Source organism: Hylobates moloch, unplaced genomic scaffold (genome assembly GCF_009828535.3).
Source record: "Hylobates moloch isolate HMO894 unplaced genomic scaffold, HMol_V3 SCAFFOLD_15, whole genome shotgun sequence".
In the NCBI taxonomy this organism is placed as follows: Eukaryota; Metazoa; Chordata; class Mammalia; order Primates; family Hylobatidae; genus Hylobates; species Hylobates moloch.
In genome coordinates, this window is record NW_026652290.1 from 30,923,766 (window position 1) to 30,951,095 (window position 27,330).

The 27,330-nt window shown below is 45.8% G+C and overlaps 1 long non-coding RNA gene and 1 pseudogene across 1 annotated transcript in view; both read right to left on the reverse strand.

Annotated features, from left to right (window-relative positions):
* The window catches only part of LOC116483215 (uncharacterized), a 265,660-nt gene that overhangs the window by 47,781 nt on the left and 190,549 nt on the right, over positions 1-27,330 (reverse strand). The gene's annotated exons all lie outside the window — the stretch shown is intronic.
* LOC116483214 (small ribosomal subunit protein uS11-like) lies at positions 17,151-17,590 on the reverse strand (annotated as a pseudogene).

The following is a 27,330-nucleotide window of genomic DNA, read 5'->3' on the forward strand; positions in this document are numbered from 1 at the left end:
CCAGCCTGGGCAACATGGCGAAACCCTGTCTCTACTAAAAATACAAAAATTAGCCAGGCATAGTGGCATGCACTGGTAGTCCTTGGGAGGTGGAGGCTGCAGTGAGCCATGATCATGCCACTGCACTCCAGCCTGGGGGACAGAATAAGACCTTGTCTCAAATAGGAAAGAAGGGAAAAAGGGAAGGAGAGCCAAATGGAGTTATATGTTTGGACCAGGAGCGTGGGGCTACCCCAGTGCTGAGCTGCTCAGCTTGCTCTAGCCTCCTGGTCCGGCTTTAGTTAGCAACGTGTTCCACCCAGCAGCACCATAGCATCACCCAGGAAACTTCTAAATCTACCACTGTCCACCCAGATAATATCAGAATCTCAGGCAGTAGTGTTTGGGCATTTGTGGATTATTTGTTTGTTTTTCTTGTCCAAATACTGTTTTTAATTTTTTTTTTTTTTTTTAAGTATCCTGGAGGGCCACCAGAGGGGAAAGGAATGAGCGCAGCTGTAATGGCTGTGAGCTGGGTGGCAGGCCCTTGGGCAGCAGTATGTGGCCATGGTGCATGGGGCCCCAGGAACCCCAGGAAACTTTCTGCACAGGTATTGTTGTTGCCATTTGCAGAGGAGGAACAGAGGCTTAGGGAGGCTGGTAACAACCTCAAAGTTTCTAAGTACAAAGGGATGAAACCATGATTTGAATCAGTTCTTTCTGGCTTTAAAACCCATAGATTTTCTTGAATAACCTTACAGTTTTGATGTGTGCATTTCTTCTACACCTTTCTGTAGTCTTTCATTCCTGTTGACCAAAACCAGGGAAAGGGCAGGAGACAGCACAGCCTCTGTTATTGTCCTAATGAAGTATCAGAGAATTTGGCTGTGTCCATGCGTTCACACAGCCAAAATCTGGTGACAGAGAAAGGACACGAGACTAGGGCTGGGGGTGAGCCGTTTTTCATGTCTCAAGATGTTGAAGAGCAATGAGGTGAATAACCTTCAGATGACCTGAAAAAAACTTGTAAATAAGTTCCCAAAGTAGAAAGCAGATTGAGGATCCTCTGAGCACAGTCTAATAAAGCTTGGATCAATTAGAGAGAAGGTGGTCAAATAAAACAAAATGAGACATGGTTCCTGGCTAAATGAAGAGTACTTGCAAAGCTATCAGGCCTTGGTGAACGGAGGACAAATTTAGAGAGTCTCAGGTGAAAGAGAGGGGCCACTCTCTGAACTCTGTTTCCTTAAAACTCTTATCAGAGCCAAGACAGGGACCTCTTCGCCCCTCTATTGGGGACTGCACCAAATATCCACTTGCTCATTTTCCTAAGTTCTTTTTCTAGTGAGGCACTTTCAAGGCATATAAAAGGGTGTAAAACACAATTTCTATTTTCATGCAAATGCATGATTCTGTTTAAATATCTTACATGTAATCTCAGTATTTTCACACTTAAAGTGGATATTCACTTCTATTGCTATACAGTATAGCTTTGGACTAAAATTTGGCCTTGCACTTACTTTGCCCTGTGATTTGGATTAAAAGTTGCCACCTGCCCGAGCCTCAGTTTCCTCATCTGTAAAAATGGTGGTGATAATACCTAGGTAAGAGGCCATTCCATGAGATAACATACACCAGAGCCCATAGCCCCATGCCTGGCCCAAGAGAGACTTTTGATGCAGAGCAGATGTGATTGCTACCGAGGTCTTTTCATTAAAATATGTTTGACATCTCATTATAAAATAATCTCAATCTACAGATTGAACTAATGGCACATGGAGGTACTACCATTGAAAGTGCCAGCTCCCCCTGACTTCTAGGGACTGGTAGCCTCTAGCTATTGGTGAAACTGAGGCCAGGACCAAAGCAAGAGGGAGCATAGGTGGGGAGAAAGGAGCTCCCTCTGTCTACTCCCACTTGGGTGGAAGGCTCTGGAACCTGAGGGGAAGCTCTGGGGAATTCCCGTCTGGGTTTCTGCTGGGGCATTTGAGGAGGCTATGGAGTGGCTTCCCCAAATGTGAACTGAGCTCCGGCATGCATCCTGGGTGCTTCACACATTTCTCTTATTTAGGCTCAGCATCTCTCTGGCCCCATGGTACATGACAAATATCTCATTAGCTGGCTTTCTATCACTGCTCTGGCTCACCCTGTCTGTTGGGAAAGACCTGGAGACTCTCACTTGTCCTTTACTACCAGCCAAAAGGCCACTTTCTTTGTTTCCAGACTCAAAGCAATTTATTAATACCAACTGCTTTGTCTGACATTCCTGTGATTCCTGCTGAGTCACACCTCTGCGTTCATGGTGTTTCAGAAATTTCCCAGAACTGACACTGGTAGAGGTGAGGGCAGAGTGAGGGCCTCATTGCTCTGGACGTTGGAGGGGCTGTCCCTCTCGGGTTTATCTGATGTCCACCCTTTAATTAATAATGACTAGGCTATGACAGGGACAAGGCTCGGGTCTAATGTCTGGGCTTATTGGAAGGCTCCTGTTCCTTTTGTTGTCTCTTCCTCCCTCATTCCCGGAGCTGCTCTGAATGCAGTGGGGCACCCGCCTTATCTAGATATGCTGCTCACAAAATGGACAGAATTCACTGCTCTCTGTGTGCTTTACAGTGAAAAATGTTGATAAGTTGCTGTTGGGAATTCTTAAATTCACTTTGGGTGAGCAGCGGTTTCCCCAGCCCATCCTAGGATGGATGGAAGTCATCCCTGCAGAGGGTAAAGCTCAGCCTCAGGGGTCAATCTGGATTTCTGCCAGGGCATCTGAGGAGGCTATCAGGTTCCCCAAATGTGAACTGAGTCCTGGTTCACATCTTGGGTGCTTCACATGGTCCCCTTCTCACCGGAAGGGGAGAGACAGCTGGCTGTGGCTGGCTTCATGTCCTAATTCAACAAAAACAACGCACCTAAGAAAATGCATCTAAATACTTCACAACATTTCCTCTTCTATCTGCAGGGGTTGGAGATGAGCATAGACATTACTGATTTTTGACCCTATCAAGTGACCCCTGCTTGAGGCACCCTGCAGTACCTGCCAGTGCCTTCAGACCTGCAGCCCCCATGGAAAATTTCTGTCTTATTTCCTGCTACCACCACAATCCTTTTCTTACTTCTCAAACCCATCTAAGCCATATTGATAATATTTTGTATGGTCAAATACTTTTTGTAGAAAAGCACTTTTTATAAACAAAGCACAACTAAACTCAGGGCAAGAGATGGCTGAACTCATCACCTGGTAACCCTTCTTTTCCACCTCTTGCCTCCTCCTGCCTCTACCATGTTCCCTTTTCCATCTCTGTGGCTCATGACCACACAGGATGCCAGGCGAGGTCAAAGACAAGGTTGCTAGGAAAAATCAGACAAGAAAATTAAGCAATGGCCAATTCTTGCCAGAAAACACTGTGATACCCCTTTGGGTTTTCATCGCTGGGGTCTTGAGGGCCACCCACACAAGTGACTTAAATCTTTCACTCTCTTATCAGTCTCTTGGGAGGGAATGTGGATCCACTGGAGTGAATGTAGGCCAACTCTCTTCTAGAGAAAAGTACAGCCACACTGGATGGTCATTATCATGGTCCCTAAAGCCTCCATAGCTGGTCTCCCTGCACCAATCGTGTGTTTTACACCCTCCACCACTCAATGTACCACATAGGGGTTCATTGCATCTGTCACCCCCTGTGTTTTGTCCTTCCTTGTCATCCTGGGGCTCCTGCGGTGCTGGTTGGTGTAGATTGTCACTAGCAAGCAAGAAGGCCCCCCTGCCCTACTTCGGTCCTGGGGTCACAGCCTGGCTGGCATTTAGGGCACTTAACTCTTCCAGTGAATCATATTCTCCACTCCTGCACATAACTTCCTAGAATGTCTCAGGAGACATGCTGAACTCTCAGTAAACTGCTTTTGGAGAATTATTTAAACACATGAATAAAGATAGAGAGAAATATAACAAATGTCATACGCCCACGTGGCTTTATCAGATCTTAATATTTTGCCATATTTGTTTCAAGCCTTTAGAAAAAAATACATAAAACATTACAGACACAGATGAAGGCCTCCCTGATCTCATTCCCTTTCCCTATTCCTCAGAGATGCCACAACCTTAAATTTACTGTGTATTAGTCTCAAGCCTGTTTTTTAGATTTTCCTACAGTATTCATTCCTAAGTAATATAAAGTATTGGTTTGTAAGTTTTTAATTTTATGGAAATCTGTCCTGTTGTATCTATCTTCCTGAAACTCACACTTGTTTTTAGATTTATCCATGCAGATACCTGTTGCTCTAACTCCTTTAACTGCTGTATAATACTCGGTCATATGAACCTTATCAGAATTAATTTGTCTATTTTCTACTGATTGTTTTTCAGTTCCTTTTCAATTTTTCACTACAGACAATGATGCAGTGAATATTTGTGCACATGTATGAGAGGTTCTTCAGTCTGGATCCATGCTCTAAATCCTCACTAGCCCATTATGAGTTTCTTATGCTTGCCTTTTGTGTCAACACTTGGTAGTGGCAGATAAATGTTTTGGCCAGTCTGATGTGTTGGAGGTTCTGTAGTTGATTTTGAGTGTCAACTTGGCCGGAATGTTTCTGTGAGGGTGTTTCTGATGGAGATTTACATTGAAATTGGTGGGCTTTCAGTAAAGCAGGTTGCCCTCCAGAGCCTGGGTGGGCTTCGTCCAGTCATTTGAAGGCCTGAATAGAGTAAAAGGCTGAGCTCCCTGAACAAGAGGAAATTCTCCAGCAAACTGTTCTTGGGACTTCACCTGCAACATCAGCTCTTCCTGGGGTCTTCAGCCTGATGGCCTTTTGACTTGAGCTATAGCATTGGCTTCTCTCTGGGTCTCCAGCCTGCCAGCCCAGCATGCAGATTTTGGACTTACCAGCTTCCATAATCATGGAAGAAATACTAACTTTCATAATCATGGAAGTTAATTCCTTAAAATAAATCTCTTTCTACATACATGTAAATCCTATTCGTTTTATTTCACTGGAGAACCCTAATACACAGGTGGCATACTTTTTTGTTTGCTTATTTCTCTGATTACTAAGAGTTAATCATCTAGTCAAATGCCCATTTGCCCTTTGAGCTGCCTTCATCCATAACTTGTTCATGTCTTTTGGTAATTTTTTCCATTGACTTGCCAGTATTCATGTATTCTGGATTCTGGCCTTTGTCAATTATATGACTGCATTGCAAATACTGGTTTCTGGCTTGACATTTAACATTTTTTATGAATAATTAAAAATTTTTAAAATACAATCCTACTTACTAAACCAAATAGTCTGTTAATTTTTGCATTAAGGGTCTTTTTGTATATAGTTTAAGAAAATAATTTCTTACTCTGAGTTCGTAAAGATAGTCTTCCATATCTTCTTCTGAATTATTTGAAGTTGCTGATTTTTACACTTAGGTATTTAATCAACCAAGGATTTTTTTTTACATGTGTGTTGATATAAGGATCTAATTTTATTACTCCTGTATGGATAACCTATATTTCCTAAGTTATTTCTTGAATGAGCCCACCCCTTCTTTTTACTAATCTGTAATGACTCTTCCATTATATATGAAATTTCCACAGATGCATAGGTCAGTTTCTGAGTTCTCTAATTTTCTATCGATCTATTCACTATCTATACATCGATATTGTACTATGTTATTATAAGTGTATAATTAGTCTTGATGATTATCAGCTTGTCAAATTTCACACACACACAAATCCCCTTCAAGATTTTGGATAGAATTGTAGTGAATTTAAAGAATAATTAGGAGATGATATTGACATCTTTCCTTCCCTTTTTTTTTTTTTTTTTTTGAGATGGAGTCTCACACTGTCGCCCAGGCTGGGGTGCAATGGCGCGATCTTGGCTCACTGCAACCTCTGCCTCCCAGGTTCAAGCGATTCTCCTGCCTCAGTCTCCCGAGTAGCTGGGATTACAGGCACCTGCCACTACGCCAAGCTAATTTTTTGTATTTTTAGTAGAGACGGGGTTTCGATATGTTGGCCAGGCTGGTCTTGAACTCCTGATCTTGTGGTCCGCCTGCCTCGGCCTCCCAAAGTGCTGGGATTACAGGCGTGAGCCACCGCGCCCGGCCTGACATCTTTCTTAAATCAACACTAGTTTTTCCATTTAAGAACATGGTGAATCACTCCACTCACTAATATTTTCTTTCATGTCCCTCAGCTGTATTTCCAAGTTTCCTCTAAAACCAACCAAATGAACCAAGAAAAATTAAAACCAAGCAACGTGCACATATTTTGTTTAACGTATGCAGAAAGATCTTATAGCTTTAGTTGAAATATAAGGCTCATTCTCCTGTTATATTTTTCTAATTGGTTATAATTAATACATATAAATTGTAGCTGATTTTGTGTATATATATTTGTTGGACTGTATTTTCATTTGAATAGTTTATTAGAAAATTCTCTTGAATTTTCTATATAGATTGTCATATTTCCTGCAAAAATATTCTTGCTTCATTCTAAATTCTTATTCTCCTATTTCTTTTGCTTGTTTCATTGCCCTCAGTATGGCTTCCAGGATACTGATGAATAGACATATTGACAATGGACATCCTTGTCTTGTTACTGATATTGATGGGCATGCTTCCAAAGTTTCACCATTAATTATAATGTTTACTATACACTTTTGATAGATAACCTTTATCACATTAAGGAAGTTCCTTACAATTGCTATTTTGAGCACTCAGCTCGCTTAAACCTCTCATGATTTTGAAATAAATTCATGTCAGGCTATAAATTTACCTCTAGACATTCTTTTTCTTTTTCTTTTTTCAACAAGGTCTTACTCTGTGGCCCGGGCTGGAGTGTAATGGCATGTTAATGGCTCACTGCAACCTCCACCTCCTGGGATCAAGCAATCCTCCCAACTCAGTCTCCCAAGTAGCTGGGGCCACAGGCACTCACCACCACACCTGGCTAATTTTTTTTAGAAACAGGGTTTTGCCATGTTGCCCAGGCTGGTCTCAAACTCCTGGGCTCAAGTGATCTGCCTGCCTCTGCCTCCCAAAGTGCTGGGATTATGGGCATGAGCCGCCAACTCGGCCCTTCTAGATATCCATTTAGTTGCTATTCACATCTTTGATCCATAATACTTTATTATTCAGCCTATTTCAAATAAATTTCTGTTGTAATTTCTTCTTCAGCCTATTAGTTACTAGGGAGTGAATTTTTTAGTTCCCACATACATGAGTTTGAGACTGTATTTTAGTATTGACTTCTAATTTAATTGGGTTGTGTTTAGAGAATATGATCTGTGTTATTTTGATGATTCTAGATATTTATTGAGTTCTTTGTGACCTAGTATGTGGTCAAATTTTTAAATAATCTGTGTATCACCACCTGTTTTTAAATGATCTATGATGACCATTTATCTTTGGCCGCAAAGTTTTACACACACACACCCATTAGATAATGCTCGTTACTTTTGTTTTTCAAATCTTTTATAACCTAGTACTTTTTAAATTGCTTGATTTATCAACTTTTGCTAAAGTTAAATGGGTTGTAATCTTAGACTTGTAGTTCTGTCAATTTGCTTACTATATTTTGAGGTGCGTGTGTGTTAGACGCATATACATTTGAGCCTGTGACAGCTTCTGAGTGGGTTGGTGCCTTGATTATTATATAGTCTCTCTCCTGTTATAATCTGTCTGCTATTGCTAGCATTTAAATAGTGTATATTTTTCCATTCCTTTATTTGCAGCCTGTGTGATTTCATCTTAGATGGTATCTTGGAAGCAAGACATACCCGGACTTTTTAGAAATCTAATCTGATCATTTTCTGTCTTGGAGTAGGTAAGTTCCCATTTATTGTCATTACAGACATACTTCAATTTGTTACTATTTTGCTATGATGTGTTTTGGGTTTTTGGGGGGTTTTTTTGTTTTTTTTTTTTGAGACAGAGTCTTGCTCTGTCACCCAGGCTGGAATGCAGTGGTGCAATCTCGGCTCACCGCAACCTCCACCTCCCGGGTTTAAGTGATTGTCCTGCCTCAGCCTCCCTAGTAGCTGAGATTACAAGTTCCCGCCACCACACCCAGCTAATTTTTGTATTTTTAGTAGAGATAGGGTTTCTTCATGCTGGCCAGGCTGGTCTCGAACTCCTGACCTCAGATGACCTGCCTGCCTCAGCCTCCCATAGTGCTGGGATTACGGGTGTGAGCCACCATACTTGGATGTGTTTTGTTTTTAAATTCTTTTTTTTCATCTTTCCTGCCTTTTTCTATTATTCTGTGACCTAATGAGTAATGGAGGGAGCCCCATGAAGAGTGGAGTCTGCCATCAGGAGCGGACTCTGCCTGGCACTCCAGAGGAGGCTGTGTCTTGAAGCAGTCAGTGCTCCTAGGGCTGAGCTGCCGGCCCTGAAAAACCATTCCTTGAACAAAGAAATAAAAGAGTGAGGCTAACTCAAGACCCAGCCTGGCTCCATAACTCTATTTCCAAAGTCTTTTTTTTTTTTTTTTTTTTTTTTGCTTAACATTGCAGGGCACCTACTCTACGCTCACTGCTGGGATCACACAGGGGAATGAGCAGAGCTCTGCCTGGCCTCAGACACCCCCACTTAGTGAGAAGGTTACCTGTGGGGACAACTCCCTTGCCAGGTGATAAGAGCTATGGTGGAAGCACCCACAGAATGTTTGAAAAGACTTGGCAAAAGTGGGGCCACGGTGTTGCCTTTGGCAACAGCTAGGTGAAGCTAGTCAGCAGCCATCCCTTTGGGTAGGTCCATGCTCCATTTCTCCACTGTCCTCACCAAGGCCAGACTAGGTTAGGCAAACAAGGTCCAAGGAGCCAACTTTAAGGAGGCACTCACCTCCCAGTGCTAGCCTTGTACTTGCAAAGCCCCAACAGTGAGTGCTTCCTTAAAACATGCATCCTGGGCACCTTCCTAGCCTTGCCCTAGCCCTAGTCCTGACCCTGGTCTCCAACACTCCTTACTGCCTCCCCAACAGTGAGGCCATGTATAAATGGTCACATCCTGCTTGCTCTATTGTTCGTCTACTGTTAGAGTTAAGAGGAATGTGAATTTTCTGGTATGCTTGTCTCCATCAAAACTGAGTAAAAAAAATATAGACCAAAAAGAGTCCTGGACTTCACCTGCCTGATTCACCTATTACATTCCCCATGCTCTCGAGTTTGAGAACCTGAGGTTCTCAGCCTGATTGCAAGGTCCTTGAGTGCCAAGGGTAAGTGTCCCATAGTAGGAACTTTAGTCAGAGGAGCAATGGGAACAAATGTCTTTTAGAAAAATAACTCTGGCTTTGGTGGTTTGAGAGCTGATGTGGACTGAGAAATTAAGAGGCTCTTGCAAAGGTGAGGGCATAGAGAGGGGAGGGTGAGGGCAGCTGTGCTCACTGCAGGAGTCAAAACAAGGTTGGATGAGGTAGGACTTAAAAATTACTAGATGGCTCTATCAAGACTTCCTGGTCAGTGGTGAGGCTTTAAACAAGAAAGGAGTATGGAAAAAAGTGGACATCTGCTTTGGGTAAGCTGAGTTTGAAGTCAGGACATCAGAGTATACCGGAATCACAAGGACCATTGCTGAGAGGACTCCCACCACCACACAGACCCCTCCCTCCACTCTGGGATCTCTCCAGGGCAGGAGTCCCACATGGCTTCTCAAGTGTGCCTCTGCTGGAGCCCAGCATAAAATATCCCCCAGCCGGGCAGCCAGGTTAACTTATTGTTAGCAGGCTGAAAAGGAGGCTGTTATTTCACAGCAGAGATAAAAGTTAATCACAGATTAGGACTGCCCAGAAAATATTGATGACTTCATCCACCTGAGTACTAGCCTGGGGGAAGTGTTCACCACTCCTTAGTTGTCAGACCAGTCCAGCCAGTTCCCCGACTCCCTCTTTAAAATGCAGGCCCAGACTTTAACAAAAGCCTGGACCCATGAATAGACAGCATTCATACGCGGGTTCTGAGTCATTCTGCAGACCTACTGCGTGCCCTGCCTTCTAGACTTCTGATTGGAGAAGGTCTCCGCTTACCTTCCGCCCTGCCTTGTCACCGGACCCTCCCTCCCACCCTCCCTCTCTCATTACAGCTTTTATCTGGCGGCACCATCACCCTGGGATACTCCAAAATAGAAAACCAGACAGACAGTGGTTACAAAATAAAAGGCCTGTGTTTGGAAGTAAGGGGATTTCTCGGTTCTGACCATCCAGATTGAGGACTAGAGAATCTATCCCTTTGGGTAAGATGAAAATGGATGAAATTCAAGCTGTGTTTGAAATAAAGATTTCATAAGTTATTATTGTGGGCTCCAAAGTATTAGGCAAATACTACAGGGGTACATGGGGAGCCCACAGAGCAGGACACAGGAAGCAGAAAGCTCTCTTAGGTTGGTACAGGCAGGGGCACCAACTCTGTCCTCCTGAACTGGAGGATCACCTTCACACATTAAAGTTGTGAGCTCAGCTGGGTAAAATGCACACTACGCAGATACCCCTGAAGCATGCGACATTCCCCAACACCCCCAGGTTTGGCTGTAACAGAGCTAGCGTGGATGCCAAAACAAGATGCCCCAAATGGTTAAAGAATCTGACAACTTTTTTTGAAGAGGAGTGGTTGACTATGCCGTTGTTATTCCCAAAGATGGAAGACAGAATCATCAGAAATTCCAATGACAGGGGTTCCTGCTCGGTAGCATGCCCAAAGGGTAAGGTCCAAACCCTCAGTCTCGCTTTCAAGGCCCTCCATGACCCGCAACTCCCCTCCTCCTCCTCCTTTTCTTTTCTAAGCTTTTTCTTATTATTGCCCTGCCCAGGGCCTGCACCCGCCAACTGTTCCTAATATCATTGGCTGGTGATACCACGAATTATGAACCATGGGACTGGCCTTCTCTCCGGCTCAGAACACACTTGCTTTAGCTCAAGCCTGTCCAACCCACAGCCTGCAGGCTGCATGTGGCCCAGGACAGCTTTGAATGTGGCCCAACATAAATTCATAAATTTTCTTAAAGCATTATGAGAGTTTTTGCTATTATTTTTGTTGTTGTTCATCAGCTAACATTAGTGTTAGTGTATTTTATGTGTGGCTCAAGACACTTCTTCCAATGTGGCCCAGTGAAAACAAAAGATTGGACATCCCTGCAGACTTTATGCTCGTCTGAATGTCCACATCCTTCAGGACCCAATGTGTCCCAGCTCCTCTGAGAAGCCTTCCTTGTGTTCCCACTCGCTTGGAACTTTTCTTCTCTGACCACTCCCCTAGCCTACGTTGGCCCGCCACTCACTCATCCCCTGGACAAGTCATTTGGCACACTGTGGTGTAAGCAGTACACATTGTGTTTCTGCGGAAGCCCTGTGAGGACAGAATGGGTTGGGGGGCCAGGATCTGGAAGCTTCCAGTAGATGAAGAGGATGTCAGTGCTACTGCCAGGTAGGAAGGCTCCGGATTACTCACAACCAAAGATGTGGTGTTCCAGGGGTCAAGGAGAGAGAGCCCAGAGTGTGCAGGCCACTCAGAATATGCAGGGGAAGAGCAGGATTTGATTCAGGAGCTGGAGGGACCTCAGGAGAAGACAGGGAGACTAAACTGACACCCTCCACCACAGGGAGTTGAAAGGCACAAGTACGAACAAGAGGATCAATCAAAGCTCCGTTCTGTTCCGAATCCATCCAGTCCCGATGCTCCAGAGGGCAGGGGAGGCACCTGTACACAGGTACCGGGCATGATTGATGAGACAGTGTCCAGGAGACCAACTTCCTCAAAGCGAGAGAAAAGACAGAGATGCTAAGATCTGCACACTTCCACATTTTAGAGAATTTGGGAGACCCATGTTGGATTTGGACCGTGGTTCTTATTTGTATTATTTTCTGAGTGGTAGATGTGCTTAATCCCAGCACCTGCCTAGACTGATGACAACAGCGGCTTTCCTACTGGAAGGACATTGCCACTTGATAGCACATGCTGTACCTCACTTGCATGTCCCTGCTTCCAAGCTTTGGGGATTTCTAGGATTGTTTTCTCCTGGTTTCCTTGTGTCATGTGGGCTCCTTTATAAAATATCCCCATATAATAGTGCATGATGTGCTCCATTACAAAACATAAATGTGTCTCTCCAAGACAGCCTGGGGGCAGCAAGCTGGGGCGTGGCAAGGAGACCAACTAGAATGACAGGGGAGCCCTAGCGGATGCAAAGTGCACCGCTCTTACACCACAAGCCTGCTGCCCCAGCGCGATTTAACCCGTGATGAAAGCAGAGCGTTTAATATGTTCTACAGATTTTTTTAAAAAAGAATAATAGCGCTTGTCCCAAGTATGGGATGGAGGCACACACTCTTCTGAGACGTGGAGCAAATTTCATATCTCAAAAGAGAAAAAGGACGACAGTTCCTGCTCAGTCACCAAGTCTGATCCTCAATCCTGGAACTCCTCAGCCTGCCTGAGTCCAGAAGTGAGGCTCCTTGTGAACACTACGGAAATGCAATGGCTGTTTTGGTTTTCCATAACAGACAGCACACTGTTCCAGGAGGCATATCCAATGTAAATGAGCTAGCATCTGTGAGACTTCCTAGCGCAGTCCCAGCACATCGCACAAGCTCAACTAAGGTTCTTCCCTTCCCAAGAAACCCTGAAGCCTTTGAAGGAACCGTGATTGGGAAGGCATCAGCATTTGCTTTTTGCCGGTACAAATGTGGACCACTGGTCTGCCGGGGTGGCCCCTGCCAGCGGCCGTGGGCTGCTAGGGAAGCACAGCACACTCCCTAACCCCCCCGCAAGGAAGACCCCATTGCCCACCAATGTCCTCTTTCCGGTGTCCGTCACATTCGTGGCCGAGACCCTCCCTTTGGTCACGCCATGAGGTCAGGGCCAGGGTTGCCATTGTCTCCTGGAAGCCAGTGCAGCACTTGGAGCTTAGAAGATGCACACAGCTCTTTGTTAAAGAACAAAGAAATGGGGGCGATTTTTTAAAAGAAAACAAACAGAGAGAAAGAGGGTGAGATGAAGACTGTGACTGAGGCTTTGTTTTCAGGCTGAAAACAGGACACTCAGCTCATTCTCAATGAAACTTCAACATCGATAATTCAAATGTCTTAGAAATTGTACATTGGAAGGGGAAATAAAACGATTTTTCAGCTCTTTTAGGTTTACAGATATCTAAATGAAGCATAGATTGTAGAATGTTGTTCAGAAGGGAATTAAATTTGGATTTCATCCTTCCCAGGGACTGGGGGCACTGCTTGTCACTTTGACTCAAATGGAGAGTCCCTGCCACCGCTGGCCTGCCTTCATCCGACCACACTGCGCTAAGCGCCCAGCCCCAGGGTGTAGCTGAGCCCTGCACCAGCTGCAGTGAGCCGCTTGGCCGGGTGCCCTCCTAGATCCTCCCTGCCCTGTCCCCTGGCTCTCTGTCCCCTGTGGTCCTCTTCTCTAGGACTGTTGAAACTTCTCCGCATCTGCTCAGCTTCACACAAAAGGGCTCCTATTTTACAGGCTGAGAGCCCCTTCCTGTGTGTTGGCAAAACTGACACATCACATTGCTTGGGTTTAATATTCAGGTACTTTTTCTCTTTTTTTACTTATAAAATTAATATAAGCATATGCTCTTGTAATCAACACAATTTAGATAAAGCAAGAGTTCCTCTGGGCCCTCCCACTTCCATTTGCATTTTCTTTTCTGTGGCCTAGCTGGTCATCTTCTTTTTCCATTTGTCTATGAGGTTGTTGATCTCGGTCTTTTTTCTTATTAATAGATAGGATTCTTCATAGAGCCTAGATAACAATCCAGAATTCATGTGTATACACACGCATTTACCTACATGTATATGTATAAGCACATTACACACATACATACACATATGCACACACACAAATATGTTAGAAATATCTTCTCCAACTCTGTTGCGTGTCTTTTATCTCAGCTTATAGAGGTTTCTGATTTTGAATCAGAAGTTTCACATTTCGTTGAAGGTAGACATCACTCTTTCTCTATTTGCTTTTGTGATTTGTGTCTTGCTCAAGCCCTTCCCTGTCCTACCCCCATGTCATAAGCATATTCTCCACTATTTTCTTTCAGTCCTTAATCTTTCTTCCGTAGGTAGCCAATGTCCGGCACGTTTGGTAATGACACCTCCTCGGTGAAGTGCAAGGCCACCTTGACCCCAGCTCCCATGGGTCTGTCTTCAGGGGAATTTTGAGGTTGTTGCTGCAGGGTGTCAGGAACTCCTTCCTCTCTGATTCTTGGAAAAGTTTACTGTTTGCTGCTGGCTTTGTGGTCTCTCCTCCCTGCGCAGGTAGGGTGTGGAGGGTAATCAGAGTCAGCCCAGAGGTTGCTCAAGGCTTCAGTTTATCTCCAGCCACTATGTGCTAACTCATTTGAGAATTCTGCCAAGATAAACATCAGACAGACCCTCCTATGGTTCAATCAGTCTGCTCCCGGGAAAACTAGGACACGTATCTGCCCGGCTCTGCTTGCGTCCCTGAGAGTGACTGGTCTCTGCGTGACCTTTCATTGGCCAGGCTCCCCCAAGGGAAACGTCCACCAGCAGAAAAAGTAGGGAAAAAAAAAATCCCTTTTTGCAGAGGAAATACACTGCAGAAAACAAACCTAGTCGAACCCTGCCTTTTAAAACATAGCTTTTAGAACTGAAAGAGTTCACCCTTCCTCTCTCCACCTGGTCACTCTTGAGATGACAATTTCAAATCCCACATAACATTCACAGTGTGTTATTGCCATGCAATTACCTTGTTAGGTTTCATACATTTAGAACACTGAGGGGGACAGGGGATGCTTCTCCGCAGTCTCTTCGTTATCGGGACATACTCCTACGCTCAGACAGGTCCACGATGCACCCTTCTCCCACTCTTCATGCCTTTTCTGGCCAACCCTCTTTCTCTCTCAGAGGATTTCAAAAACCTGTCTTGCTACAAAAAGCAAAGAATGACAGTTGCTTCAGAAAAATACCTAACTGGAAGATCCACTCCCTGACAATGGAGAGCTCACTACAGATCTAGAAACGTGAAGCAGAGACTTGAAGATGCTGCACACATCCTGTGTGGGAGTGGGAGAAAAGCTGCTGCTTCCTTAGCCTTAAAACAGAGAGGGTCATTTCAGCCTTGCAGGGGATGACCAGCCCTCACTGGAATTACATGATGGCATCACATTTGCTCCTCATGTAAACATTCCAGTGGGAGAATGACTGCTCCCTGAAGACACTCATGCTGTGATAAACAGCAGTTAGTGGAATCAAGGCAAGGGTGAGGTCCTCTTCCTTCTGCCTCCTTCTCACCATGGCACCTTGAGAGAGGCCCTTTGCCCCTCGGGCTTTTCCATTTTCTCATTTGCAAAATGAAAAGGATCCCATCTACACCATCGTGTTTAGAAATGACACAAGCTCACGGAAAACCTCTGCTGCCTCAAAGATACAGAATTACTGGTGAGGCTCCTTGTCTGAGAGTCAGGCTCTGCTGCCCTCGGGGCCAAGTCTACCAATTGTTCTTTGGAAAACAAAAGTTGGAGGCATTAAAACTGGGCTGTTCCAAGTGTTCTTTAGGTTTTATAAATTTTATAAGGTGAAACTCAATATTTAGATGATTGGTAGAAATGTCTCTTGGGGGCTCTATTGTTTTCTAACATGGAGTGGGGGGACATGTTACCTCGGCAGGAGCATGTGGGCTGAGAGGAGGGAATCGCATCAGGGAGGCCGGTGACTGGAGAGGGAAGGCCTCCTCCTGTGGAGGGCCTGGCCCTCATGGATTCCCCACTTCCAGGCGACTTTGTGACCTCAGAGAAGCTAACCTGATGTGCATGCTACTGACCTTGCCCATGCCGCTCCTGCCTGGCTGATGAAACCATCTGTCCGGAGTCTGTGGATGGCAGATCTCCTGATTGTGTGGAGCATGAGTTTTTTGAAACAGATCTCTCACTGTCATCCAGGCTGGAGTGCAGTGGCACACACCACCACACCAAGATAATTCTTTTATTTTTTGTAGAGACACTGTCTCACTATGTTGCCCAGGCTGGTCTTGAACTCCTGGGCTCAGGAGGTCCTACTGCCTCAACCTCCCAAAGTGCTGGGATTACAGGCATGGGCCACTGTGTCCGGCCTTGGAACATGATTTGTTAAGGTACCTCTGAGGTGAATTTGAAAACCAGTTCAGGAAGTTGGAAAGGAGAAATTCCTAGAATCCTGTGCAACTGCTGGGTTCACTTAGTATTTCCAGTGCCAAGAGGGACCCGAAGTAAAGAGGAGCAGATGACACAGGAGTCTTGCCAAATAGAGAGACAGGGCCAGGGTGCAGGGGAGGTAAGGCTCTGTGCCCAGCTGTGGGGGAGGGAGGAAGCTTCTGGAAGTCCTCTGGAATGGTGGTGCCCATTTCTTTTGCTAAAGCCAGTGTTAACAAGGGTTTCAGTCCCAACCATGCCCCATACCCTGGCTCCCTGATCCTGCCCCAGCCCAAGCTTCCCTGCACTGGGTTTCACCCCGTTTCTCCTCTTGCACTTGCCTCTTCCCCTGCTACCCCGTCAATGATACCATCAAAGAAATTGGACCCGGATTGGTCACTGCAGTACATGACTGCATGCAGTACATGGTGAATTCCACTCCACCAGCCAGGAAAGGTCATCTCTTGTAGTTGCCTCAGCTGCAAAGTAAGGTTAATAATGCCAGCCTGGCAGACTATGTGATTACAGTTAGTAAGAGGACTCAGGTTAAGAACATTCCTAAGGTGCTCTCCAAAGAATCCCAGAGACTGTGAATAAAACGTTAAAATAACCTTTCTCCCTTCCCTGTCCCTGCATCTCATTTATCTTGAGAGAAGGTCAATGAGGTGTTTCCCCGAGGCCAACTTCCAGGTAACACAAACTCCAAGGGGGTACCTCTAAGCACTTAAATAAATCATGTTATTCTTCTAGCATTTTATGTGACTGTGATTCTAGAACTGTACACATTTCCTGCCTTTAGAAGCAGTGTACAGGGAATTGGAGTGGAGGGTTTTCTTCAGAACTCAGGAGGGCAGGTGACAGGACTCTCCCTGGTGTTGTGTTATGCAAATGAGCCCCTACCCATCAGTCCTGGGCCCTTCACCATGCAGACCAAGACTGGGCATCATTTTGTGTGAATTCTTTCTCTCTTCTTTTTTTTTTTTTTAAGTTTACGTGAAGGCAATTTATTAACAGAAAACATTTTGAGGAGTCCTGTTCACAGATGGCGACCATGGCAACCCCCCTTCCTGCAGGTGCTTTTGGAGGGGATGGGAGTGACATCCTCAATGCACCTGATCTTCATACCTGAGCGGGCCCCAGGTCCAGGGATCTCAGTCCTATTTCCATCTGTGGCCTGGAGTTTGATGTAGGGCAGTGGTGTCTGGCTCCTTGCACCTCTAGGCCACATCCTGGGTGGCCAGCATGGCAGCATGTGGAGAGGATTCATCTGGCCAGCCTTTATCTTCATCCCACCAGTCACACAGCACATTTTTTTTTTTTTTTTTTTTTGCCAGAAAGATCAGTGACATGGACAAATGTGTCATTGAAGGATGCAAAGATATGGTAGATGCCAAATACATTCTCTCCTTCAGCCACCTGAGGTCCGGGGCTGATGATCTGTTCTTCCTTCTTTTCCTTCCCCTTTCAAGGTGTCATTTCTGCACATTATCTCCAGACTCTGCACCAAAAAGCCCTGTGAATTCTTAGATCTGCCTTTGAAGTCCCTTTTCTTTCTGTGTCTTGTTGCCGGCTGCCATCTCTGGCTCTCCCTGCCTCCTCTTGGCTCCCCACCCTGCCTTAGCTCTCAGTGCTCTTCGAGGAAAACCCAACACCAAGCATAGTCAGAATGGCCTTTAATAGGGAGGGGTTGATGAGTTTGCAGCAGCTCAGAGGCTCTCGGTGTCTGAGTCCTGCATTCTTAGCCCTGAGCAAACACAGGCTGTTGCCGTGGGTCTAACTGCCAGATCCAGAGGCCCTGGTTGCATTTGTATAATACACCTCCCATCTTGTGGCTGGGTGTGTCCTCGGATTTATTTTAGAATAGTCATTTTCTATTTCTGTGGGGTATTGTGCTACTAGTATGGCCACTTTATTGGAAGATCCAATAAAGAAAGCAGTGGGTGGTCTCTTGAACTTGTGTTATAATATAATCGTATTACAATAGGAGGCAGCATGGTTTAGCGGCTCAAAGCTTAAGCTGCTGCTTGGTTGTGCCATTACTAGCTCTATGCAGTTTCTGTCCTCATTAAATTACTATATGCAAAGAGATGAGCAGAGCAGAGGCCTGCATCTCTGCTGAATCCTGTCAAATCCTCATATGAGGGCCTGGCACAGATTATGGGACTGAGAGGATGCCCACCCCTCCCAGGAGAAGTGGGGAGGTGCATTGCCCCTGGAAAGCATGGTGAGAGGGGCAGGGAAGGGGTAGGAAGCTGTCAGGACAGGGGGGTCTAGCTTCATGGTGGCTTTGTCACATCCCATATTTAGCCCAAGATGGGGCTATTTTGGAGCTGATTCAGTTCCTGGAGATATTTTTTTTTTTTCTTTTTATAAGATTCAGAACCACTCAGAGTTAAAACCAATCTTTATCTGTAAAACAGAAATAATAATACAAGCTGCCTAATAGGGCTATTGTGTTAGTTAAATGGTACATTTCTAATGTACATCAAAGGCTAAAAACAGGGCCCAGGCAGGACAAGCACTCAACAACAGCTAGCACTCAACAACAAGCACTCAACAACAGCTAGCACTCAACAACAAGCACTCAACAACAGCTAGCACTCAACAACAATCACTCAACAACAGCTAGCACTCAACAACAAGCACTCAACAACAGCTAGCACTCAACAACAGCCAGCACTCAACAGCACTACACAGCGTTGTATGTTATTGAGTGCTTATCCTGTCCTGGGCCCTGTTCTCTGAGGGCTCTGTTCTTTGCTATCTTTGACAGCATTTCTTAAATCATTTTTGAAAATTATTTTTCCCTTTCTTTTTTTATGAAATACTGTCCCTATAGCCACCAGACACAGAGCAATGGGATAAGGGTCTTTTTCTTCTGTTTTTAACAGCACAGTTTTCTTAGCAGACCTTTCCTGGCCTTCTTTAGAGTGGCCTCAGAAGGACACTGTTGCATTCGAGGGTCGTATATCAGGCAGGCCTTTAATACTGGTTAACACTTTTTGGGGTTTCATGGCACTAGAGAGACCACTTTGTGTTCCTCCTGAGGAGTAGACTGAATCAGGCTGTTGGGTGGAGGTGACACTTCTCTGTAGTCCCCTATAATACACCAAGAACCCATGCATTGTTCCCCCACAGAGGTCTTCACATGGCAATGAGAGGAGGCAAACTCTTGTGAGACCTTGGAGGAAGTATCAATAGTGTTCAACAATCCTAAGTCAAGATGAGAATTCTTTTTAGTTTCACGGGAACCCTGAGCTGAAGGAAGCCCTGCTCATCCTGTTAACATGGCGGTGGCTGTTGGGATCAGAGTCAAACAGCATACTGAATAGGCTCTGGCTCTCTTCTAACTCAAAAATCCCAGAGTAGTCTTGGACCAGGTCTGAAGAAGATGCTTTATATGCTGCAGCACAGGATGTATTGAGCTTTTGGGTCTTTTCATTGAGAATGTGTAACTATTACCTCACGGTAGGGTGAACCTATGGAACTAAAACTTGAGGTAGGATGCATTCTTCTACCTCTTAGGACAAACCTCTCCAGAAAGTCTCCTTGGAAGTGAGCCATGGGGCATGGTGTTGTAGTTGGAGAGCCAGCCACGCTGTGAGGGAAGAGAGCACTGCCATGATCTGAATGTTTGTGTCCCCCCAGAATTCATATGGAGAAACCTAGCCCCCAGTGAGGGCATTAGGAGGTGCGGGCTCTGGAAGGTGATTAGGTCACAAAGGCAGAGCTGTCGTTAATGGGATCAGTGCCCTCATAAAAGAGGCCCCAGAGAGTTTGTCTGCCCCTTCCACCATGTAATGATACAGCAAGAAGGCACCATCTATAAACCAGGAAATAGGTTTTCATTAGACACCAAATCTGCCAGTGCCTTGGTCTTGGACTTTCCAGCCTCCAGAACTGGGAGAAATAATTTCTCTTGTTTATAAGTCACCCAGCTTATGGCATTTTGTTACAGGAGCTCAAATGTGTTACGACAGTGGCACTTAGAATCAGAGGCTTGGGGGCACACTCCTTGAAGTTAAACTTGGCTTGTGACTCCCTTTGGCCAATGAAATGTGAGTTGCAGGAATGACGTCTCGTCCAGGAATAGACCTTCAAGCCCAAGGCTTGATACACAATGTCCCCTTTCCCCTGCCATAGAGACTGACGGCACTACTGTGGGGGATTCTTCCATCCAACACTCCTACGTAAAGGTGACAGAGAATAGAACCCTGCTGAGTCAAGATGGCCATATAGCATGCACAAGAGATTAATGTGTGCTGGGTGCAGACACTGAGTTTGGGTTTATTTTTTACCAGAGCATAACCAGCCTGTCCTGGTAGATATAGTTAACAGCCAACAGTATTCCCTAATTGCCACATGTTACACATGGCCAGTGAAGCCTTATAAATTTGAGAGCTAGGAATCTTCCCATTTTACAAATGAGAAAACTGAGACCCTGAGCAGTAGCAACTCACACTTGATACTGAAACTGGAACCTTAACCACCTACCATCACCTGCCAAGCCTGATCTGTAGCAGGCAACCAGCACATTCACACTGAATCTCTCAGACATTCACTCTGGGCTGAGCAGACATTGGCAGACACTGACCCCTTCCTTTGTTTCTGAGGCAAGAGGAGGCATTTCTCATGGGAAAAGGGGTGAGGACAGGAAAGAGGGCTCCTAGGAAACACACCCATCCATCTAAGTCCACAGGAGTCCAAATCAAAGGTGTAGGGTCGCTCTATACCCATCGCTTGGCCCTACTGTGCCTGGAATCCCCATGAAGCCACCAGAAACAAAAACTTCTGGGAAAAGAGACAGTGGGGCTTTCCTCAGATAGTAATGAGTTATTCTGGATCAAATGCCCACTGGGCCAAGAAGGTGAGTGGCCTAGTCAGTTTGGACTGCCATAGTGGAATACCATTGATGGGATGACTTGGAAACAACTGAAAATTACTTCTCACAGTTCTCAAAGTCCAAGATCAGGTCCCAGCATGGCCGGCTTCTGGCAGGGACCCTCTTCCAGGTTGAAAACTTCGACATCTCATTTTCTTGCATGGTGGAAAGAGAGTGAGAGAGCTCTCTGGGGTCTCTTTCATAAGGGCGCTAATCCCATTCATGAGGGCTCCACCCTCATGACCTCATCACTTCCCAAAGGCCTCATCTCCTAATATGATCACCTTGGGGGTTAGGATTTCAACATATGAATTTGGCAGGACACAAGCAGTCAGTCCATAACTGTGACACACAGGAGAAAACTGCAGGCCAGTCAGGGAGAGTGGCAAGGAAGGGAACAGGTGCTTCCTCTCCACAGGGCAGCTGCCATTCTGCTGAGCATCTGCAGGTGGGAAGATGGCCAAGTGTTGCCAGAGCATCCCATTTTCCAAGACAAGTTGGAAAATATAGATTTTCTTTTTAACGTGAAAGGTCAGCTCCTGATCTTTAAATCTTGATGGGTCATTAAACAACTTAAAATGCATGCATGCCAAGCAAGACACATTCCAGACTGTAGCCCCCAAGCCTTCAGTCTCTGGCCTCTGGAAAGATCTAGCATCATTTTGCTGCTTGAAGGAATGTTACTGGGGGAAGAATCTCCTCATCTGAACAAGGAATATGTCTGGAAATGCTGTCGCCCGCCTGACATGTGGGTGGAGTTGGCCGCCATCTGGATCCGGGTGTTTCAGAACCACCACCTGCTGCAAGGTGCCTGACATTCCATAACTAGGGACTCAGTTCTTGTTTGGGGGCACTGTCTCCTGATTAAAAATAAATGAACCTTGACTGCCTTCTCAATAACTTTTCCCTTAGAAAAAAGCAGTAAGTATGAAGACAAGACTCTGAAGTTTGTCCAGTGGGTGGGATGGTGCAAAGAGGGTTCCCTGGGATAGGGCAGAAGAGGAAGGAAAAAGTAGTTGGGTGTGTGTGTACCAGGTTCATGGTTTCCACTCATGGTACCCAATGTTGGCCTCCAACACACAATCCTGAATTCCCAGCAATGGCTGAGAAAGGTGGATGGGCCTTCAGGGAGAGAGACTTCAGCTGGGCTGAGGAAGCTGTCGAGGTAGAGCCTCTCAAACTCAGTTCTCTCAAAGGCATGCAGAATTTCCATCTGTGGCTATTTGTACTAATGATGATGTGCCCTCCACACACTCGTCTGTTCAAACTCTTATTAATTCTAAGCAGGCTGGGAGAAGACAGCCTGTACACACTGAGAGAGTCAATATACAGACAATGTCAAGACCATATAGAAAGACAGGACTCTGACCCACAATCTGTAGCAATCAGCCCAGAAGCCAAACAACAGCTCCTATAGCAATCAGCCCCAAAATTCTAGGACTCGATTAATAACTGACTGATTCCCTAGGTTTTTTTGTTTTGTTTTGTTTTTGTTTTGAGATGGAGTCTTGCTCTGTCCCCCAGACTGGAGTGCAGTGGCGTGATCTCAGCTCACTGCAACCTCCGCCTCCGGGGTTCGAGCGATTCTGCCACCTCAGTCTCCTGAGTAGCTGGGATTACAGGTGCACACCACCATGCCCAGCTAATTTTTTGTATATTTAGTAGAGACGGGGTTTCACCATGTTGGCCAGGCTGGTCTCAAACTCCTGACCTCAAGTGATCTGCCCACTTCAGCCTCCCAAAGTGCTTGGATTACAGGGGCGAGCCACCATGCCCAGCCTGATTCCCTAGGTTTCTGTCCCCACTTCCAACTTAGGACCAATGGAAGAAAGCCAAACATGCTCCCTAACCAATCACACGGGAGTCCCATTTCTTGTAGCCACCTTCATTTTCCCCAGGCCAACACCCTCCACTCAGGGCACACCCGAAGCCTTCCTTTCTTTCCTCTTTGAGGCTTTCCCACTCCCCTAACTGCCTCTGAGTTTCTGCCAAAACACAAGGGATGGTGGCTGACTCCCTCGCTAGCACAAGCTCTGAATAAATAGCCTTTGCTCCTCATTTGGCTGGCTTTTGTTCATTTCCACAGCTCACAGTTTAGTTGGGGGTTGGGGTCACTCCAGGTAGGTAGCATTGGCCAACAGGGTTGATTAAAATGCACCCCCACACACTAACTCTGCAGAATGCACTTGGAGGAGGCAGGTTCGAAGGGATTGATGTACTCGTCTGTTCCAGATGGAGGGCAGAGAGGCTCAAGAGATGTTTGAAATCATTGTGTTTTGACCAGAAACTTCATTAGCCTGAAGACAATGGGGCAATTGTCCTGGGGCAGACAAAGCAGACTGCTGGGGACTTGGATAAGCTGCCACCTGAACTGTCTGGGCACAGATTTCCACAGGCCGATGCCCGGCGGTGAAGAAGGCAGTTCTCTTCCTGTGAAAGGCAGCCACTGGGGGTGGTGGCCACTCAGTGCCACTGGAGGGGGCCAACATGGACAAGCGGCCCTGTCACCTCCTTGCTGGGGCAAGTCACCAATGTTTTTAGCAGGCAAGAGGCATCTCAAATTAAACCCAACTAAAAGAGATGTGCCTTGGGAAGGGAATGGCATTTTCTAGTATAAGAACAAAATGTTGTCATGGATGGAGAGCTTTAAAGACATGATGCCTTTATTTTGCAGAGAGAAGCAGTTGGAAATGAAAGAAGTTGAAATGTACAATACTAATTAAAAAGAAGAATTGGGATAGCCCTGAAATGTATTCCTGGCCCCCTCTCTCACCAGTTTCTGATATTTTGAAAACTTCAGGAGATGAATTCGAGTTTTTCTCCAGACATGGCTCTACAAAGAACCACACTTAGAGGCACTGCTTGGAGATTGGCCAATTAGGAGAAGGGTGAGGGAGACTCCGCACCAGAGCCCTCCTGCTCTTGGCACAGGCCCCGTAAATAGGAAGAGAAGGTGCTAAAATACCTTTGTTCTTTTTAAAGAATGGCTGCCAATTACTTCAACCAAGGTCCTGATTCCACTCCTGCTAATTAGGCTGACATCACAGAATTTACCAGAAGAAAAGTGGCCTGGAAAGCCGCTCTCCCCGTCTCTAGGCTTCTGCATGATCATGTGACACAGCAGTTACTATGGCGATTATCAGTCTTGAGTGGATTGTCCACAAGTTGAACTTACATCTGACAAGTCAAATTTGTCAATTTGGGGAAAAAGTAAAGTGGGTTACTTTTTTTTATTTTTCCTTGAAGAGATTTTCTTGGCTCCTGGAGATATCTTCTCCCCCTTTCTAGCTGGCAGGTTTTTTCCACACTGTAGTTTTGAGGTTGTTTTATTCTCTCTTGTGGTCTATATTGTGCATAAGAAATAGACATAGCCGGCAGCTGTGGCCCTCCATCATAATGTGGGGATAAAATAAAACACTTCCTGTGATTCAGTGAGGCACCAGTCATAGGCTCTGCCTCTTCCGTGATGGGAATAGTATGCCAGCGACTGGGTTTTCTCTCCAACAAGTGTTTTCAATTTCCTTCATGGGCATGAACTGCACCCCCACCAACGTACCACGATCCTGCGTGTGGGCATGTGTGCACATATGTGTGATGGGATTCCTAGGCTATAATGTTATTTTCCTGAATGCTGCCAGACACATGTCTCTGGAAACCCAGTGCTCTAACTCTCTTACGCCTTCTTGTGCATACAAATGCAGACCAGGAGCCTGAGCCAGAAAATACATACATAAAACCAGAAGCCTCTTATGCTGAGGCCGTGGAAAAATAACAGTTATGGACCTCATGCCTACTTGCCAGAACCTTCCATGAACTTGCCAGAATTTGCCAGAACTCTCCTGGCCTCAAGCAAGCCTCCCACCTCAGCCTCCCAAGTTGCACAATCTCATGATGCAAAAGGTATCCCTCTGGCCTGCACCCTGCCAGGAGCTGACAGGCGTCCAGGGTAAGCCAAGATGGGTTTTTCATGAAGCTTCCAGAGTGAGAGGGTAATCCCAGCATAATGGCGCCAGGTAGGAAGGTGCCCGAGGATTTAGGGCTAATGAGAGCCGTCATTTATTATGAGGTGCCACATAGTGGGCAGGGCCACCTGCCCTTTTCAGGTTGCTCCTGCTACCTGGCAGGGCCTCACTTCCCACCAGGAGACATTTGCTTCCTCCCAGGATCCAGACAAGGTTCTGGGTGAAGACAGACAGGAGTGGTGGAGACAATGACTAGGATCCCTGCTGGCACTGCAGGAGAGCCCTCAGCGGATTACAGGAGGGCCCATCTGCTGAGAATCTGCTCATGCCAGGCACCACGCTAGGAACATTCTCATTCTAACTTTGTTCTCATCCTTCAGAGAAAGCCTCCAATTTAGACCCGTGATTCCATTTTGCAGAAGAGAAATCTGGAGTCCAGCCTTCAACAATGCCTGTGTGTCCCAGTGCCAGTAGGGAAAGCAGAATTTGGACCCAGAATTACAGACAGACCCTGAATCAGTGCTGTTTCTTCCATTCCAATGTTTCCCAAATTTCAGCAACTCATGTGTCACCATGCACCCCATTTACTTGATATTTTTCTTCCAATCAACTTGAAATCACTCATTTTTTAACTTCAGCTTGTCTTAAGCAATAATATTCATAAAAGAATGGATTTAATGTGCAAGTAACACTTTTTCCAGATCTCATTAAAAGTTTCCTGGCCACAGAGCCCCTCTTGAGGGAGGTGAGGGAGATCTGGAAGGAGGAAATATGTAGATGGAAAGGAGAGGAGTTAGCAGAAAGCACCAGTAAAATATAAGTAGGCTGTGTATGAGTGAGTGGACGGCTCATTGGTTTCCCAGGACTGCAGTAACAAATGCCCACCAACTGAGTGGCTAACAACAGAAATTTACTCTGTCTCAGCTGTGGAGGCTCCAAGTGCAAGATTGAGGTGGGGGCAGGGTCATGGTCCCTCTGAAACTTGCAGGGGCGCGTCCTTCCTTGCCTCCTCCTGAATCTGGTGGTTGCCTGCAATCCCTGGCACTCTTTGGAGTGGCTGCGTCACTCCAATCTCTGCCTCTGTCTCCATACCACATACCCTCGTGTGTGTGTGTGTGTGTGTTTGAGAGAGAGAGAGAGAGAGAAAGAGAGAGAGAAGAGAGAGACCCTGGCTCTCTTTAAAACATTTATTTATTTATTTATAGAGACATGGTCTTGCTCTGTGGCCCAGGCTGGAGGGCAGCAGTGTGATCAAGACTCACTGCAGCTACAGCTGGGCTCCAGCAATCCTCCTGCCTCAGCCTCCCCAGTAGCTGGGATTATACGCATGTGCCACCAGCTAATTTTTTAATTTTTAAAGTTGTTTTAGAGATGGAGTCTTGCTATGTTGCCCAGGCTGGTCTCACACTCCTGGCCTCAAGCAAGCCTCCCACCTCAGCCTCCCAAGTTGCTGGGATTGCAGGTGTGAGCTACCTGGCCCTGCTGTCTTCTCCTTTCATAAGAACAATAGGCATTGATGTACTATGATCATCCAATATGAAGAATATGACCTCATCTTAATGAGTTACACCCACAAAGACCCTATTTCCAAGTAGGGTCACACTCTGAGGTCCTGGATGGATGTGAATACAGGGTCACTCTTCGACCCAGCACAGATGGAGCGAGTGTGGGTGTGAGCGTGTGACACACAGCAGCCCTGGGAAGGGACGTGTGATTGAGCTGTGCAGTTAGTGAGAGGCAGCCCGTGGGGGAGAAATACCCTGGGAAGGAGGCTCAGGCCTTCTCACTGCGGGCCTGCCTGTGCCTCTCTGGAACTTTCTACCTCTATCAAGGGAGAAGATCAGACATCGCCAGAGTGAGAGATGAAATGTATTACAAATTAAAAAGAGAACTACCATATGATCCAGCAACCCCATTTCTGGGTATTTATGCAAAACAGTCAGCATCCTTATGCTCCTAGAAGCCTATTTACAATAGCCAAGAAGTGGAAGCAACCCAAATGTTCACCGACAGATGAATGGATAAAGAAAATGTGCTGTATTCACGCAATGGAATAATGGAATATTATTCAGCCTCAAAAGAAAAGGAAGGAAACTGACACATGCTACAACACTGATCAATCTGGAGGACATGATGCTAAGTGAAGAAGGCAGACACAAAATACTGTTTGATTCCACTAACATGCCGTATATAAAATAATGAAACTCGTAGAAACAGAGAGGAGAACAGTCCTGCCAGGGGCTGGGGGAGGGGACTGAAGAGCTGCTGCTCAAAGGGCCTCAAGTTTCAGTGCAGTGAGATGAATAAGCCCTGGGGACCGGCCGTGAAGCATGGCACCTGCCTAGAGTTAACAAGACTGTATTGTGCCCCTA